General features: G+C 41.0%; 1 protein-coding gene across 1 annotated transcript in view; it reads right to left on the bottom strand.

Annotated features, from left to right (window-relative positions):
- SMPD3 (sphingomyelin phosphodiesterase 3) overlaps nucleotides 1–13,540 on the bottom strand; it is a 104,137-nt gene extending 90,597 nt beyond the window's left edge. Inside the window, exon 1 of the mRNA XM_058813490.1 lies at nucleotides 13,420–13,540. The gene's annotated coding sequence lies outside the window, so the exon portion shown is untranslated. The remainder of the gene's footprint in view (nucleotides 1–13,419) is intronic.
- Nucleotides 13,541–18,728: the final 5,188 nt, after the last annotated feature.

The raw sequence follows: 18,728 nt of genomic DNA, 5'->3' as shown, positions 1-18,728 counted from the left end.
GCTTACCCAATTTACAGGTTCACCCACTTAAGAGGGAGAGGATGGCAGATTCATGTGCTTCCTGTGCTTCCATCATTTCTCAGTAATTACAGAGCCTGCAACACTTACTTATCATTTGGTGCTGGTTTTGGCTAACTCCCCATTTTGAGGGCTGGGCTGGTCCCTCATGAGATGCCCTGAAAATGGGCACATCTTCCCTGAGCCTCACCTCCTTCAAGAGAAAATGTAACCAGGCTTTGATTTCAGCTCGGTACAGCCTGGGGAAGGATCTGCACACCGACAGGAAAAAAAATATCTATTAAAACAATGCTTAATAATCTATTCTATAACAATGCTTCATATCTATTAATAACAAATTACTTACTAAAACATTTAATTACTTAACAAAAGTACTGCCATCGAAACACCTTTTTGCTTCATATTGCCTAGCAGTGTTTATTTCCACAACACTAAGAAGAAAGCCAACCAAGAGCTTTCTCTTTCACTGAAGAAGTGAACCAAGAGCTTTACAAGCAGAAGTCCCACTCCGAGGAGATGACCCTCGACATCTGGACAGGGCAGCCGTGCCTCTCGCTAACCAGCCTCTCTCAGCTGCTGCTGTTCCTGTGCTCCTCCAGGCTTTTCCCTCATTCCCCCTCCTTCTGCAAGGCTACTTGACATGCCCGAGCGGAGCAGCGGCCGCCATGGGCTCCTGAGGGGCATCGCCCGCGCTGAGGGAGCCGCGGGCAGCGCGCTCGTCCTCCCACCCGCATGTGCTGCCATGCGGATCCTGCTTTCCTGCCACGTGCGCTCTCATTGGCTGCCCAACAGTGGGGGCGGAGATGAGGGCGCTCTGATTGGCTGCTCGCGGCAGGGGTGGGGCCTCATGGTGTGAGGGCGGGGCCACAGTATGAAGGCGGGGCTGCGGTGAGAGGGTGGGGCCTCGCGGTAAGGGTGGGGAGCACGGTGTGATGGCGGGGCCTCGCGGTGAGGGTGGGAAGCAGGATGTGAGGGAGGGGCTTCATGGTAAGGGTGGGGCCATGGTGTGAGGGTGGGGCCTCGCGGTGTGATGGGGGAGCGCAGTGTGAGGGTGAGGGATGCGGTGTGAGGGCACGGGCCACAGTGTGAAGGTGGGGCCTCACGGTGAGGGCACGGGCCACAGTGTGAAGGTGGGGCCTCACATTGAAGGCAGGGGCCACAGTGTGAAGGTGGGGCCTCACGGTGAGGGCACGGGCCTCAGTGTGAAGGTGGGGTTGCTCAGGGCCCTGAGGCAGCGGTGGTTCAGGGGGTTTGGTCAGAGATTCTGCTGCTCCCAGGAGCCAGGTGCTCTGGTGAAGGGTGAAATGTGAAACGTTTGCCGGTGTTCTCCTCTAGATGAAGTGGGATCTGTATGGTATTCATCTCAATGTTGTATTTGCTCGAAGATAATGTTGGCCTCAGAATACAGTGTCAGTGCCCTCTTGAGGAATAGCCTCACTTTGCCTTACCTGTATCTTGCTAATGCTATGCAACAAACTTTCAACAACACCGTTCTTAAACCAGGGAAAGATGCCTTTACTGATAATAATGAATAAGCCCTACTACCTTTATTGATGGCTGACTTGAGTTCTTCATAATTATATTGGCTTTCTGCATTAATGTGTGATCTATAATGTTTTGGAGCCGTCCCATACTGTTTATTTAATTAGTTTGCCTGGCCTCTGTATTAAAATCTTTCTGCATCTTGAAAAGTAATCCAATTTCCCAAATACCAGAAAGATAATCATATTCTGGATGAATTTTGGAATGATTTTTAATATTCTACTTGTCCATGCTATAGTCATTTTTCTACTACACTAATGGTAATAAATTCATCAGTACTTAAAGAATTTTGGGAGATCTGTCCTCAGCAATGAGCTGTTTTTCTTGAACTGTACAGCTTAATCACTGACTATACAGTGCACAATTAATGAAAACAATGTGTACTTCAGTGCATGTCTGTGTGGTAATGCTAAATACAGAAACACCATCACAGAACTCAAAAGAAGGATGCACTTCTCTTGTTTTCAATGACTGGCAGGAGTAATGGGCAGGAAAAGTAATAAGGAAAAATAATAGGAAAGGGCAACTTGGTAACTGGAAGCTAATGCAGAAACTTTTTTAAATAAGGTGCTCATTTGGGGTCCTATTCTAAACCTCCTTTTTTGTAAGAACTATCTCTCCTCGTGTTGGTACCAAAATTCAAGACCAGTTTTCATGAGATCTCACAACACCTCCTTGTGCGTGCAAATCTGTTCAGTTCTCAAACTTGTTCTTCCTGCAACCCCTAAACCCTGTGCCTCGAATTCACTCAATTTTCAACAATATGTTATGGCCAGATTGTTCAAGGGTTCTTTTGTCAGTGTAAAGAGAAGTGGATTGTACTAAAAAATATTTGAAATTATGTGGAGACCTGACTGCAAATATTTAGTGGGTTTCAAGATGCAGGTGTTGAATTTGACTGTTATGAATGTCTGGAATGTTACTGATAGTAAATCTGTAGCTGTGAGAAATGCAAGCTTTTTGGAAACTATTTTATTCCTAGTAGACAGATTTAAACTGGGGAGGAAGGGTGAGGTGATGTCATAAACCTTTGCTTCTGACACTGTTTTTCATGTTGAATACAAGAGGTAGTCTTTGCAAATGAATGCTAGGTGATATGCTTATCTTTTAAGTGCTTATGCCTATGGAGCATTTCCTCACTTGTAAAATCTCCTTTAACTCACTTGTGTAGTTTCACATCTCAGCTATTTGCTGCTGGTTTTTCAGATAATGACCTTTTAATTCTTCCTTTGTCTATTTGCTTCTGTGCTGATGCAGAACTGTCAGCTTGGGGCCCTATGCACTGCCTGCAGTTCAGCACATCATGGACATTTTTATAGAAATTGTGAGATTCTGCTCACTTCACTTACGTGCTTGGCAGCAGTCCCTTCATGGGTAGAGCTGTTGTTTTTCCTCCCTACTGAATGTTCCAGCTCTTGCAGTGTCAGTTCCTTCACCAGCCATCTGTCTTGCTGGCTCACTCACTATCTTAACAGCTCTCTTTCTCAGACTAGATGTAAGTCCTAGTGAGTATGCCATCAGCTGTTAATTTTTTATTCAGAAGCTTTTAAAACAATTGTTGCTGCACATGAATATCCTACATTTCAATCCTCTCGATCCCATCCTTGGCTCTTAATTGTTGCTTTCTTCTGCATCCTCCTTTTTACAGGTTCCTTTGCAAGTTGTTTGTCTATCACTTCACTTTTTTTTTCCTGAAAATTTTAGAGTAATTTTGTTCAATTTGACAGCTTGTCCCTGAATTCTGTCTGGGGGATTGCACATCTGAGTGCAAGGAAGGCCTAATCCAGTTCTGTTTGTTGTGGCACAGTAACTCCACCATCACTGCAAGAAGATCTAAGCAGTTTCAGATATGAGTCAGGTAACAGCTCCTGAGAAGTGTAAGATTGTTACCTTTTGTCAATAAGTTAGATATAACTTCTCTGTGCTGGTATCAATGTTACAGATAGGATAGATTGTCTTGTAGCTCAGGGGCTGGTATATTGCTAAACAATCTAGCAATCTTTTTGATGAAAAGTTCTATTTGCTTGTAAGCCAGTCAGGTCTGGATGCAAAATTACTTTATGAAGCCCTGAGAGTACAGTATTCCTTATTATAGTAGCAGTTTGGTTTATTTTTGTACACTGTACTTGCTTTATAATCTTCCAATAGCTAAAATTCAGTTAGATAGTGTTGAGAGCTTTATAAACAACTGCTTGGGTTTAGTGCAATTTTCAGTTGTAGAAATGAACCACACAGATAATAATTTCAATAGAGACACAGCAGCTTTTCTTCTTTTTAATGTATATTGGTAATCCTTTCTCAGACCTTCTGCTCCTTTCCTGGACAAACTCAAATATTGTTTATTGCTAGTGCCAATTAGTCAGCCAAGCATCTGCAGCTGGCAGCTGTCCACAATGAGGAAGCCCCAGAAGATTAAAACTCCCAGCTGATTTGCATGTTAGATGTCATTGTTTGTAATCTTCTGGAGTTCTTCCACACTTAATGTTTCTTAATGATAAAGAAATCTGAGTGTGCTTACAGTAATAACTAATAATTAGTGAGATGGATTTTATTTCCCCACTGTACTTATGACCTCCAGGATAAATTTAGACCTGTCATTTAATACCTCTTATGAGGGGCTGTCCATCTGAGAAAGGTTTGCTTCCAAACTAAACATTGCCACTGAAACAGGTCTTCTCATGCTGGTAGAAGTGTGTTCATAACACATTCATCCCTTCTGGGCTAGAAAGTTAAATCTGTATTATTATATTGGTAACAGAATTTATGCCAGTGTAATGAGTAATTCCAGTGGTACAGAAAAGTTTTACTAAGTTACACAGTGTTTTTCTGCCATTGCTCAGGCCTTTTTTTCCTTTGTGCACAGAAAGTGAAAACATTCAAGACAGCAGTAGACAACAGTGAGAGTAAATTAATTTCTTTTCTGGCATTGTCCCAGGTAAATCAACTCCCTAACTCCAGAGTGTGACTTCCAGAAGGAAGGTGACAGCAGAGATTGTCTCCAAAACTCTATTAAGTGAGGTACTCAGGTGTGATCATGGCAAGTCATATGATTAAATATAATCAGCAGAAGCAAAGAAATTTGCAACTGTCCAGAAATCTTCAACACTGAACTGGTTACTAATATATTTTTCTCTCATTAGGTGAAGCTACAGATGTCTTATGCTAAGAAGAGCAAGCATCCAAACCCAAGGAAGCTGCAGAGGAAACTGGTGAGCTACAACTTATCTTCCCTTCTTGTTAGCAGGATATGCTCTGTGGTCTGGGCTCAAGCCCAGCATTACCCCATGAACATTAAGGAATGTCATTGTTGTTAGGTGAACACACTGCCTGTGATAATTTACTCTGCTTGAAATAACTTGTAAACTGGTTTCAGAAGAATAAAACTATTCACCAGAATGTGATTGGAAGGGTATTTTAAGAGCAAACAAAATCTACTTACATGCTAGGCTAGAAGGAGCTAGCTACTACTTAGCACGCTATTAACTAAAAGGAATCTCAATTAATTCCCTCTTAAAAAAAAAAAAAAGTTAGGCCTCACAAGACTTCAGGATTTCATGCTTTAAATAATCTCAGTTACTAAAGAGAATTCCTAACACACCAGCTGGAATTCCCACCAATATAGTTAAGGAAGTGTGAAGTGAATAAAAACCTCAATTTTTATATTAGACTAATAAAATCTTTCCATCGTGGCTTTAGTTTCATCATAGTTTTTACATTGTATTATAGTTAAATAGATTTACATTTTATCAAAACTTTGTGAGCAAGCCACACCCAGCTGGCCAGAAATGCTCATTGTAACATCCTAAAGTAATAGGAGCATCACTGTGTAGAGTTTACTATTCTTTTTCATACTTTTTAAAACAGGGCATGGCATGCTGTTCCATTCACCTATAATGTGTTCAGTAAGAAGTTAAATTAAGTGACTTTACATATTCTGTAAAAGCAGCTGTGGCACAGATCTGAAGGCTCTAGAGGTAAGTTCTGAATGGAGAAATCTGGAGCTGGGCCTTGCAGTGTTGTCAGAAGCTCTTCAGAGGCAGATTATGAAATTAGAGCTGTAATCTCTGCCTGACATAGAGTTAATATGAAGCCATTCCAGGACTGAAGCTGTTTACTGGTTCTTCCATCTGTCAGGATTTTCCTACCTTCTATGGGAAGGAAATACATTCATGTGGAACTGAGATTGCATGGAGGAAAACTTTCTTTTTGGTGTGTTAGGGAGCCCTTTTGAGGAATTGTAGGTAGCTGCTGGCACACCACCAGGGGAAGGAGTGAATGAGCATAATGGATGTATTTATTTACAGTAACTAAACAAAACACAATTTCCTTTTCCTCCTCTTGGGTGTGACATTTGAAACTTGCTTGTGCAAGAAAAAGCAGTGTGAGAAGTAATAGTAAAAAGCATTAAGTCATGAGGAGAATGAGACACTGACATTGGGGAATTTTTTTGTTTCGTTCTTTCCTTTAGGACTGGGCTTAACTGACTAAAGTTTAATGTGTAAAATCTGCAAGGTTAATGTATAAGCTACACTTGAAGGACCTTGCCATTGGGAAATAATGAAAGCAAGCATTGTATCAGCTGGCTGAGATGAACATCACATATTTGCTGTCAATTGCTTGTGAGGGCTGTCTCGGAAAGTCCAAAGAGCCAAAATTAGAAGCACTTACTCTGTGCTGACCTAGTGGTCTGGTAGGGTAGGGTTCTGTATCTATACATTGATTCTTCTGTGTTCCATAGCCTTTTCTTGCAGGACTATTGCAATTAGCTATGTGCAGCAGCAGTGTTTGTGCTCTGCATCAGAGAAACTTTCAACAAATGTGTCTATGTTCAATAAAGATTTAGCTGTGCCTGTACTTTTTCACCTTATGTCCACAAGCTACATTATGTTGGCTTTGGAAGACGTAAAGAAGAGATATTGGGCTACAGCTGAGGTTCTAAGAAATTATCAGGAAACTGTTTTTTAAAAAGTTGCAAATACCTTCTTCTGTCACTCATGTTATCTGAAAGCTAATAGTTTAATATGAAAGGTGAAATGGCAAATTCACAGTGAATAAAAATCCTTTTATAGCCAAGATATTCCCATTGGTTTACAGCAACATACACTGGAATTAAATTTGCCAGACTGTGGTAGCCAAATTCCTGTGCTTCATTTCCATTGTACATTGTCCTTTCAAAGGAATGTTTATGATATAGCTGATACCCTGGCAGTAAACAGAGTAATTTACATAATTGCACCTTATCAGGACTAGATTCTTTCAGTAATTTTTCCAGCTTTGCTGAGGGAGTAAGGAAAGTTTCCCCAGGACTAGAATCAATGAAGGGCTGGTTTTCTACTATAGAGTCATTTTTACTTGCTCTGTCTTGCCATGCTTGCAGAGTAACAACAGCTTAAAGGTCTATCATGAAAAAGGGGTGGTATGTGCATCCCCTGGGACTAGCAGGGATCCCCATCTCCAGCCTGTGCCAGCAGTGTCTGTATCCACCTGCACAGGATTTCATATTGTCAGGGTCTCTTCTTCCCTCTCTTCCTCTCTCAAAGAGGCACTAAGGAATTCCAAGAGGTTTTATCCTTTTCCCTCACTCATGGCAACAAGAGAACACCAACTGCTCTCCATCCTCTGACTAGATCTACTAACACATACTAATTCACAGAGAAATAATAAACTTAACAAGATTCTTAATCTTTCTTCATTTTTCACTGCCAGTTCCTTAGCTTGGATAAGAGACTCCTGTCCATGCAGGGTTTTCTACTCTCCCTGTCTTTTCTTTCTGCAGGTAGGGTCATGCATGGAGTTCAGCTTAGAGCTCAGTGAAGGACTCCTAGAGGAAAAGCTATAAATTTCTGATCTCTCATCTGTATGGCAGTGCTGATTCCACAGAATTAACTGTGATGAAGGAGTCAGGAACTGAGTATTTTTTCTTGTAGTCTGTGATATTTGAAGTGTTTCAGGGCACACTTATAATTCTGATGTATTTTCACTTGTCATTTCTCACTGAGACAGAATTTCTCATTGTTTTCAATGACAGGCAGTTCTGCTTAGCCATATGGGAAGGATGGAGTAGCCTGTACAGAAAACTATAGCCCCTCAACAGATAGCTGCTTACATTCCTTAGATATTATCTCCTCTCAGAAAGGGTTAAACTCTACTTTTTCTACAGACAGTAATTTCTTGGTAAAGTAGGAAAACAAAGTTTCACAGCTTGCTGATCATGAATTTTCCTGATAGCCTCTTTGCAATGCAGTTACCCAAAAGAAATCAATGGAATTTTACCCTTTTTTCCAACATGGCTGTATCAATGTTTGGAGTAAGTGAAAGGAATAAAATGACCACTTAACTCTTCTTTTGGCAGAGAAAAGATTGAAGCGAGACATCCTGCTTAAAAGTGAAAAGCTTCCACTGTGCTTGAAGCACAGTATAGGTGGGAAAGAGCTAAAAAAATCACCAAAACCCTGTTCTTAAAGTAAAACTGTTAATCAATGTTAACTCCTTTAGAAATAGTCAAGAGGGACAGATGGAATCCAGTTATTATCTCTCTTTTACTTGAGTCAGTTTTAAAATATATTGAAGCTTGTGTACTTTTGAGTGGCAGATATGGCTTGTCACTTTAAAGGGTATTTTTGCTATTGTTAATACTGAAATAGATTGAGGAACAGCAGTTAACAGAAGTCTTAAGTACCTCAGAGCAAATACTTGTCTTGCATTTATTATCTCAGCTTTCAGATTTAAGCAGCTATATGTGGTTAAACTTTGCAATTATGTAACAGTAATAGAATGCTGTTCAAGTTGATGCCTTTTAGAAGACAAGGGAGTGGGGGTGGGGATGTGATTGTGCAGTAAACCCACGTTAAACGTTTTTCCTTAACTGTGCTCCTTGAGACAGCAATCAGCTACCCAGAACAGAGCCCAGAATGTGCTCTCTGCAGTTTGCTCTGAACTCAGAGTACATCTTGTGGGTTTTTTCCCCATAAGACAGTGATATATGTCTAAGCATGGATGTAATTAATTTTTAAATCAGAATTTCTCAGCCTATGTTGTTTAATTGTTACCTGTTCCCTGGTAACATATTTCTAGAGTAAACAGCCTCTTATTATTTGAAGAATATGCATTTTTAATTATCTCAAAACTGAACTGAATTGTTAAATCTTGTTTTTATTCTGTAGTTGAGCTGTGTCATAGGTCACACACAACTTTCCAAAGTGCAAGTTTCAACAGATGCTGTGTGAATCATGTTAACAAAGGGCAGCTTTAAAATTAATTTCCCATACTTTTAGGATGCCAGTTTTTCTGCTTTGTGTTAGTGATGCTGAAGTTTTAATGCACTTCCAAAGCAAAAATAGCAAACCATGTCAGCAGAGCAACTCTCTACTGCAAATGTAGCAAGAATAATCCTTTTATGCTGGCACAAAGATAAGTGGAGAGGCAGAGGTTAAACTTCTTGTGAGTGGAATATTGGTTGTCTATAGATTATTCTTTTATAATTTCTGACACATCTTGGTTCCAAATTTAAAGAAGACTGTATAACCATCTTAAATGGAAACTAATGGAAATTCTGTCTATTTCAGAAATTTTCAATAATTTGGTCCTGTGTGTCTCACCTCAAATGTCTGTATTTGCAAATTTTGTCAAGTCGTATTTTTGAGGACAAGCAGCAAGAGATCTAAAAAAACCCAAGTGTAATTTTTTGATAGCAGACACAGCCTCAGACACATCTCAAAAAAAGCAAAACAAGAAATCTGAAAAATAACAGAACAAATTGTTTTGTGCACTTCTTGCAAACAGGTGCTAGTCCAGGCCAATCACCTCTGCTCTGTAAAATAGCAGGTGAGTGAAGAGTGCAAACTATCAAGTATTAGGCCAGAGAGAATAATCATCCCTGACAGAGAAGCAGGCATTCTGCCCAGGCACTTACTCCCACTGAGGAGACTGGGGTCAGCTCACACTGAGCTGTTCTTTAAATATGCTTGTTAAACCTCAAACTTGCAGCACAAGATTCAAGACTGAGAGATTTCTCAGTCTCCCTCACATTCAGTCACATTTTCTATAATCATGAAATTGCTTGCTTCTGCTTTAACTCAAGAGGGTGTTTGCTGGTCACCTCTTTAAGGTGTGACAGTGTTCTGTCTCCTGTAGAGTAAAAGCTGAGTGCTGACAGCAGAGCCCTCAAAGGGCAGTATGTGCATGACCAAGTCAGGAATCACCAAAATCTGGTGACTTCCCAGTGGATAAGTACAAGTGTATGTGCAGGGCTTGCCCTCTGTCCCATAGTTTTCCTCTTCTTGCCCCCATCCCAAGCACTAAAAACAAAGCTGAGTAGAACTTACACAAGGAGGAAAATCTTGTATTCACTGTGATCTACATAAATACTGTCTCCAAGCTGCCCATTTCTCAGAAACTACTTGTTCAAGACAAAACAAAATGGAAGTGGATATTTCTGCAAATCTTGTCAGCATTATGCTGTCACCTCAAATTATGGATTGTCCCTTTTACAACATTGTCACAATTCAATCATAGTCTAACATTTTCCCAGATTTTAGAGTGGCTTTGACCTATGAGACATGAAAGTACATGATTATAGCAATATGCCTAGAGTGCAGCTACAATTTTCTTCTGTTAGGGAGTGCTGTGGAGAACTTAAAACAAATGCTTAAACATTACAGTCAAATACTTAGAAGCTATATCTTCAAAAGTCATTGAAAACATTACTTAATACTTGAAGCAAGTCACTGGGATTGTTCCTTTTTAGTTAGCAGGCCCTTTCCTCTAAAATGAAGCAGTACATAATTGCTTATTGCAGTGTGCATTTAAATGCCTTTTTTAAAGAGTAGACTTGGAAGTATCATATAACAATTTACAGGCATTTATGGGGATAAGTAAAATCTAATTATGTTTAATGCCAAGAATTGTTAGAATTCAAGTAGAAAATTGGCACTACACAATACATGAAATTATTTTTTCTGTTTTTAGAATTGTAGAAAATAAGCCATCTCAGCCATACCTAGGGGACAATATTAAAAAGATGGTTTGGTAATACAGAGTACTTTAATTCCCCATACCATATGAAGGTGTGTGTCCAGTCATTCTTCCTCATACAGACAGCAGTTAAAAAAGTCTCTGCTTTTCTAGAGCCCATGTTGATTATTAACTATAGCATTTTTGTACAGATTGTCCTTATAAAATTTTTTTAATCCTTAAAAAGCCCCTACCCTTAATGTGTTGCTGTATAGTGTGATCACAACAGTGGCTCTGACATTAAAATATATCCAGGTCAGGTTTCTGGGCAAGTCTTTTTGAAAAATAGACTTTTACTGAACTGTAATGGAAACATTTCCATGACTTCAGCAGTCTCCTTTGGAAGTTAAAATAAACATTTCCACAAAGAAATTGCAACTTGAGATTTAATTTACTGTGCTGAAGGCATGATAACTGGACACAGAAAGTTGCAATGAATGCTACATCAGTAAAATATTGATTGTTCATTGCTCAAGCTGACATACAAGTAATTAGCAGAAATGTTCTATTTGCAATAGCCTTTAGCATAAACAATGTTGGGAAACACAAGAGTCCTTTTTAATATATTTTGGGAAGCCCAGACTGTTGGCTCTATTGAAAGCATGCTGCAGTGGCTTCATTAGGACAAAGCAGCTTTGTCTTTGTCCTAACTGACCAGGTAGAAATAAGAATGAGGCAGCAAGCACAGAGTCTGGGTTTATGAATTATGGCATTGTAGGGGTGTGGTCAGAGCATGCTGCTTAGCTTTTATATTTTAGTAGCTTCTTGAGGGCTCTTGCAGGCAGCAGCAACTGCAAACATAGAGCTGAAACATCTACAACATCCTTCTGTTATAAAGCCTCCTAATCCTACCCAAAAATGACAACCTATGTTAAGGTTTAACAGTGTCCTTTTAAATGAGAAGCAAACTGCTACAGTGAGACATTCAGCCTGGGTTAGGCAGAGTATGCTGTGGTTACCATCACTAAACAGAGCTGGATCTGTTAAAATCAAAATGGTTGACTTGTCACTCCATAGTAATTGTTCCCTGTGGAAAAAATTCAATAGCATCGCTTAAATCACACATAGTGGTCACGTGCTCCGAGGCTTCGATGGTTCTTAGACTGAAAGGCAGAGGTGGGGAGGAGCTGTGTCAGGAAATCTAATTCTGCTGCTGTGAGGGGAAGCTTGCCTTGCACACAGTCATGTGAACAAATTGATTTTTAATTTTACAGTAAAGCACTATTTTAATTATTAACTCAATTGATCCCTAAAAGGCTACTGTTAAAAGCCAGATGTTATGCCCCTGCATTTCCAAGGTGCATATTGGAAGGAGAGCTTTTGGATGTGAGATGACTGTCAGACTGCATTCAATCTATTCAACTTCTTTTTATTACAGTAAAGAAGAAAAATCTGTTAATCTGCAGCTTCTGTAAAACAAACTGAATGCACACTATCTTAAAATTAATTACATACCTGAACCATAATAATTAGTACAAAAAAAAAAAAAAAAAAGAAAGAAAGAAAGCTAAGTCAATGAAAATAATGAAAATGAGAAGGACTATGTTTCTGTCCAGACTGGAGAATCTTTAATATTATAGGAATTTATGTGAGTCTCATGATTTTGCCTTTTAACACTTACCTTACTGCTGCCTGCAATTTTTTTTCTGGCTCTTTTCTTCTGACAATGATATAGTAACATAGGGAGAGGAGATACTTCACAAAGAAATTCTAGATACAGGGCAGAAGTAAGCTAAGACAAAATGCTAAGAGTATCCCAATTAGATTGCATTTGATTTTCTAAAGGAAGCAATTTTTTAATCTTAGTTTGGTTCTTCAGTTTCTTTTGAAAATCAGCACAGAAACTGTACAAGTTCCTGCTCTGACTCCATGCAGTCTCCTGGGTTAAACTTTTCTCACCATGTACACCTGAGAAAAGTGCTGAGTTTCTGTTTTGCCAGGCTTCCCCTTCCCCTGCCACTCTCAGAAGGGTAAGTTAACCTGTCTTACCCACAACACAAAAAGGGTGCAGCTGCATCCTACTCAATTTAGGGTGAAACAGTCTTTTGATAGCTGAGGAATACTCACTGATCCTGTGACAGAAGGTGCTACACATACAAGCACTGAAGAACACTTGCTGCTTGATTATGCATGGTTAATACGCTTGCTCAATTCCCTATTCATCAGCCAGCACTAAGAGGAAGCCTGAAGCATCAGGCATAACAGCACAATGCTTGGCTCTAAATGACTTCATGTAGGATGCAACTTGCCATTTGGCCTTAAATACAGTGGATTTTTTTCCTCTCTTCTTCTGACACCTCGTCACAGAAACACAGTGGCTGCCACTCTGACCTTCTGCTGCTTGTCCTAGCTCTTCAGTGGGGCTGGTAATCCACACGAAAAGAAGTAAGAAATCATTGCAGTGCAAAATCTATACAAGCATTACAGTTAAGGAGGGTACTCAAGGAAACCATTTTGCAGGCTTGACTATAGCACTATCTTACCTGTATGACAAACACATCTTTTCCCCTGCAGAAGCATGAGAATAGCAATGTGATTCCATGATTCCATTAATATACGTAGGGGTATTTTCCCCCTACATCTAAGTACAGATATTTGCAGTTAACCAGATATCCCGCTCTTCCCTTCCCCACTCCCCGGAAACTAAAATAGCCAAACTACTCAAAAGGCATCTGGACCGCACCGCTTTGTTCCCCGCGGTCCGCCTCGCGGAGCTCGCTCCCTGCACACAACTCGCGCCTCCGGCAGCCTCCGGCTCTCGGCTCGGCAAGAGCCCCCCGAGCCGGCAGCTCCGAGCGGAGGGCGGGCGGAGATGCAATGCGGATGGGCGGGGAGGGAAATCTTTACCTGCCGCCTTCCCCCGCGGAGCCAGGGGCGCCTGGAGCTGCTGCATCCACGCCGGGGCGCGGCGGGCGGGCGGGCGCTCAGAACGCCTGGCGGAGGCGGCTGAGCGCCGGGGCCATGGCCGCGCTGGGGAGCGGTGAGAAGGGAGCGCCGCCGGAGCCTCCGTAAGCCGCGGGGAGACTCAGCACCTGGGCGCTGAACAGCTCCACGGAGCGCCACGGGCGGGGCCGGCGCCGCGCTCCCGCCCCTGGGCGCGGGGGGGCCGCGCTCCGCCCGCCGCCCGCCGCGCTGCGGCCGCCCCGCCCCGCCCCGCTGCGCTCCGCGGGGCCCCGGCCCGGGCGGCGCCCGAGCGGAACGGGCGGCGGTGACCGCGCTTCCCAGCCGCCCCGCGGAGAGGAGGCGGCTTCGCTCCGGGGACAGCCGGGAGGTGTAGTCCTGGCTTGCGGAGCGCCGAGAGCGCCGGCTCGCTCGGGCGGTGCCGGGGGCCGCAGCGCCGCTGCCCGGGCGGGAGCCCCCCCGGGAGAACGCCTGGGGCCGCCGCCCCCCGAGCGGCGAGCTCCGCCCGCCCGGAGCCCGCGGCTGCCCCGCGCCGGGGTGTTGGCACTGCGGCGCTGCGCTTTGTATGGAGACTTTCCAAAATGTTTGATTCTGCCCTTTTTTGGTAGGGGCAGAAAAAACTTCTTTTTAGTACAGGAAAGCACAAAGTCTGCTATCTGCAGCCTATATGAGACAAATTGAATGTATGCTATCTTAAAAATAAATTACGTATCTGAACCTGAAGCAGAAGTTAAAAAAAATAATAATAAAAGCCAAGTTGCTGAATATAAGAAGTACAATCTTTCTGTTCAGACTGGAGAAGCTCTAATAACATCAGAATTGCTGCAAGTCACATTAACTTGATTTTAAACTTGCTTTACTGCTCCCAGCTATTGCCTTTCTGGCTCCTCTTCTGGTTTAATATGGGGAGCATTTCCATAACGTCCATTTTTGTCAGTTTTTTGGGGGGAGAAAAAGAAGTGATAGTATAGTTCTTATGGTCTTTGAGAGAGTCCTGAAAGCTGTACTGCCTCCCTTCCTCCCACCAAGATTCAGAAGATAGAAGATACATATTGTGTGTTGTATGATACATGTGTAGCTGTTCAGAGCAGCTAAACAGTGCCTGTGTCATCAAAAGCAAAATACTGCAGAAAATGTAGCAAAAAGCCTGTAATCCAATTGCAGATGGTTTTTAGAAAGTTATCTCTGATATCTTTGTTTATACAGGGCTTTTCATGTAGTTATGAAGAATTTTCTGAAGCAGGATGTTTTATTAGTTAACTACAAATGAAATGGTACAGTACTTCCAAGCATTTTCTATTTACTTGGACATCAAAAGAAAAATCATTATTTAGTGTAGTTTTAAATTAGAAGTTCATTTATTCCTTTGCTAATGACTACAATAGAAGAATCTTTCAAGTATTATTTTAAAAAATTAGTTAACAAGTAAATTTAGATGTTTGGGCTCCCACCTCACCCTGAATAATGTGGCGCTGCAAGATGCTGAAGACTTGTGTGGAGGATCCAGTATGTTTGAGCTGCATGAAGGTCCCTGCTTTTGATGCTGTGAAATCCTGTTTTCCAAGCATTGCCCTCATCTAGGAGAAGGTTTTAGCTACTGTACTGCCAACTTGCAAGAAATATGACAGAAATCTGGGGCAGCCAAATAAACTGAGAAATATGTTTTATTTACACTGTGTTAGCAAAACCTCCCTTTGGGTTGTCTTCATTCCTACGTGTTTTTTTTCTAAATCAGTGATGTAGGAGTTCGGTTTACAGCTTCTTTTTATTCAATGGGTAGATATTATAATGATTTCTTGCCCACTTTTGGATGCTTTTTTGGGCAGTTCTTAAATGTAGTAGGTTTCCCAGACAGCAACTGGACCACACAGTCACACCCTACTGAGCAAGGTCTCTTGTGCAGCCATCCTGAAAGGGTGAGAAGTTGACACTGATGTTACATTTTGCACAGTGGTTCATGGATTTAAAGTACTGCCAGATTTGTTGTAATGGATGCCTGATATGATACAACATTCTATGCCACCAGCATGCTAACTTGATCACAGCATAAGTCTTTGGAATATATACAGCTGTTTGATAATTATTCTCATCTTTGCTACATGCTGACTGCTAAATTGCTTCCTGAAGTACCTTCCCCAGTGTTTCCACAAGACTCACTCAGCTCAGAATTACGTATGCTGTTCCTTACCTTGCTGAACTTTTCAGCATTAGAAAGTGTAGGGGGATAGAATATAAGAAAATAAAGATAGTGCAGAAAGTAATCTCACCCCTAAGGAGTTACAGCTGGGCCAGCTATCAAAGATTAGGAACAGGCCTGACTTTACCAGGCCACAGCTGTAACTAATGAGAAGAAGAGTGCCATAAAAGAGTGGGGTGTCTGGGTGAGAAGGGAACTGGAGTCAGTGGCTGCTTTGTGAAGAAGAAAGAGTCAGTGTTTGGAGGGGCTGACCACAAGAAATACCAAGAAGGTATGAAACTTTTGTGGTAAGGAGGTAACAGCATGGAACCCCTGCAATAAGATGACAGCAAGGAAGTTGCAGCAAAGTATAGTAGATAAATTTAAAACAGCATTTACTTTATTACAACTTTTGTTTGACTGAAACGCATTTGTAGATGTGGAAAGCACTTATGAAAATATTATGGCAAGTGCTCTTGAGATTATTCAAGACGTGGGTTTGATATAGTAAAGAACAAATTACAGAAAGCAATTTCTTCCATTTGGCATCTCCTTCTCACTTGCATAACAATTGAGTGTCCTTCCTCCAGGCTGGGCTTTAGTGTGCAATTGGGGCTCCCTTTCGAGAAGGCTGCCTGAGATGGAGGCAGTGGAAACCTGCCCTGCCAAAGAGCTTGGCTGAGGCCAACATGAGGCCTGCAGAAAACCTTCAAGAGTGTAGGCAGCTATAGGGCACTCCCAGTTTACAAGGCCACGAGTAAGCAAACCTTTAGTGTTAATGTGGAGGACAGCTACCACTAGTCCTGTTCATTGCTCTTTGTTTTCAAACCCCATTCATCTTAATGAAGCCAAGTTTGTTCTTGTTCCAAGTTTGTTAGCTGAAAGTGTCCTGCTAAACTGCTAACCATGTTCTGCTTTGGAGAGAAGAAAAATAGAAATATATACACATTAAAAATACTTTTGAGATAGTTGTGAATAATCAAAATATATTAGTTCAAACTGTAACACAGTTCAAATTATTTTTAATTAAAGGATTTAGTGCCTGAAAGAATTTAAAACAAGTAACTTTAATGCATTGTAACTTAGTTAATCAAAAGCTCACATCAATCCTACTCTCTTCTTTCATACCCCCTGTTCTGAACTGTAACTTTCTGAGCACCAAAATAGAAGAACAAACATTGCTGTGCTTCCAAACTCTCATAGAAATTCCTGAGAACCACCTTCAAATCTGGAATTAGGTCTGGCTAGCTTAAGGTTTTTACAGTTACACTTGATTCCAGATGGAAGTAAAATTGGGATATGTTTATCAAATCAAATATGAAAAGTTCTTTGAGATCTTACACAAGGAGCCATCAGCCATTCAAGTACAGCTGAATCACTGGATTCATGGATTCTGGTTTCTGCTAACAGCAGCTGTAGTGTGCTGTTGTCAGCAGCAACCAATCTGCTTACCCTGGAGACAGTGACTCCCATTTTCCTGCACACATAAGATAGATTCAGGGAAACCCAGATAGAAGATTAAATTTCTTCCCAATTTCAATGAAATCCCTGCATTTATCTCAGTAGGTCATCCATCTTATGAAGGAAAGCAAGAAAAAATTACTGTTATTTTCAACAGATAGCACAATGTGTTTCTTCTTTTTCGGTTTTGTGCATCCAAATTCTTATTGATGGGCTTAGTAAACATTTAATTAGACATACTGAAGGATCACTGATCATTCTGTCTAAGGACTGCCCAATTATGCTTTCGAAGGTTTGTTCTTATTAAATGAAAGAACAGCAGATGTGATGATTCACCCTCACTACCTCCATTTTCTCATCCTCAGTAAATTATAACCATACAGGGCCAACATTTTCTTTGCCTTGCAGAGAAATAAACTGACAGAATAAAGTAGGAATATTTATCTTAAGTTGTTAACAGAATAGAAAAGCTGAGGTTGTGCCAAATGGTATAGCTAAAATAAATGGCACAGCCATATACAGTTAGAGTCTCATAAAGTTGAAAGGATATATAAAAGAAGAAATTCAAGGTATTTGCTAAAAAATACAACTATTTTTAAAAATTCATAAATACAGCCTTGATCAGGCCTTAAATAGTCACTACCTAAATAGGGCTTTGAAATTATTTTTAGACCTTCCAATTCATGTAGAGAGTACTGCAAACTGGTTTGATGTGTCTGGCATAAGTCTTTCATGATTCTGCCACTGGAGGTTCAATATTTTATCAGTAAGAGATACCAAGGCACAGGATTCTATGTATGGAGTTGTAATGGTTTGTTTATCACTGATTGAGCATAGATGTCAAATGCACAGACAGAATAGACTGAACTGGGAAAACAGTTGATTTTAGAGCATCAGTTAACAAACCAGGAGGGGAAAAAAGTGTGAAATAGTTGTAAATGTGCAAGACTTCAAAATTATGACAGGGAACTGTCAGACAATAATGCTAAAAGGCTTTAATTAGACAGTCCAATCTTTTACTGTAGTTCTCCGAGATTTGGAGAATCCAAGAAGGTGATCAAGTGGGCTTCACAGAAGGTGACAACAGTTGTCATGTTTGCAGAAATGAAATGGAGCACAATGCAGTTTCTCTAATTGAGCTGTGTTGTTGGAAAACAAGTCAGGTAAAGGAATAAAAGTAAAGAATGAAAAAAGCAGAAAAAGCAAGGTATAGTGCACAGTGAGGCATTGGGGTAGGTATTGGAATTGTTGCCAGCAAATTTTGTTCTGTTCTATGAAGAGACATTTTTTAGATTTATGGTTTATATGCATACTTCCATTTATTAGTATTCACAGTGGGAAATTAATTTTTCCAGTCTGATTTTATGCTATGGCTTCTGACACCCTCACTGTGAATCCTATATGCACATTCAAAGAAACTTGAAGCAGGAATGTTTTTTCTCTGAGGAACAAAATCTATGTCTTGTTCATCATAAGGCACCTGTGCTTTGTGTAAAGATAATGTTTTATGTTGACTGTCCTGCTGTCACCAAGGAAGGATAAGGGGTCTCTGAACAGTATCTGAAGGTAGTAGAAGGTAAAACTTGATCCAGAGAGTAGAGTTAAGTAGGTTTTTCAT

This window comes from Ammospiza caudacuta, chromosome 13 (genome assembly GCF_027887145.1).
Source record: "Ammospiza caudacuta isolate bAmmCau1 chromosome 13, bAmmCau1.pri, whole genome shotgun sequence".
In the NCBI taxonomy this organism is placed as follows: Eukaryota; Metazoa; Chordata; class Aves; order Passeriformes; family Passerellidae; genus Ammospiza; species Ammospiza caudacuta.
This window is presented reverse-complemented; position numbering and strand designations above follow the sequence as displayed.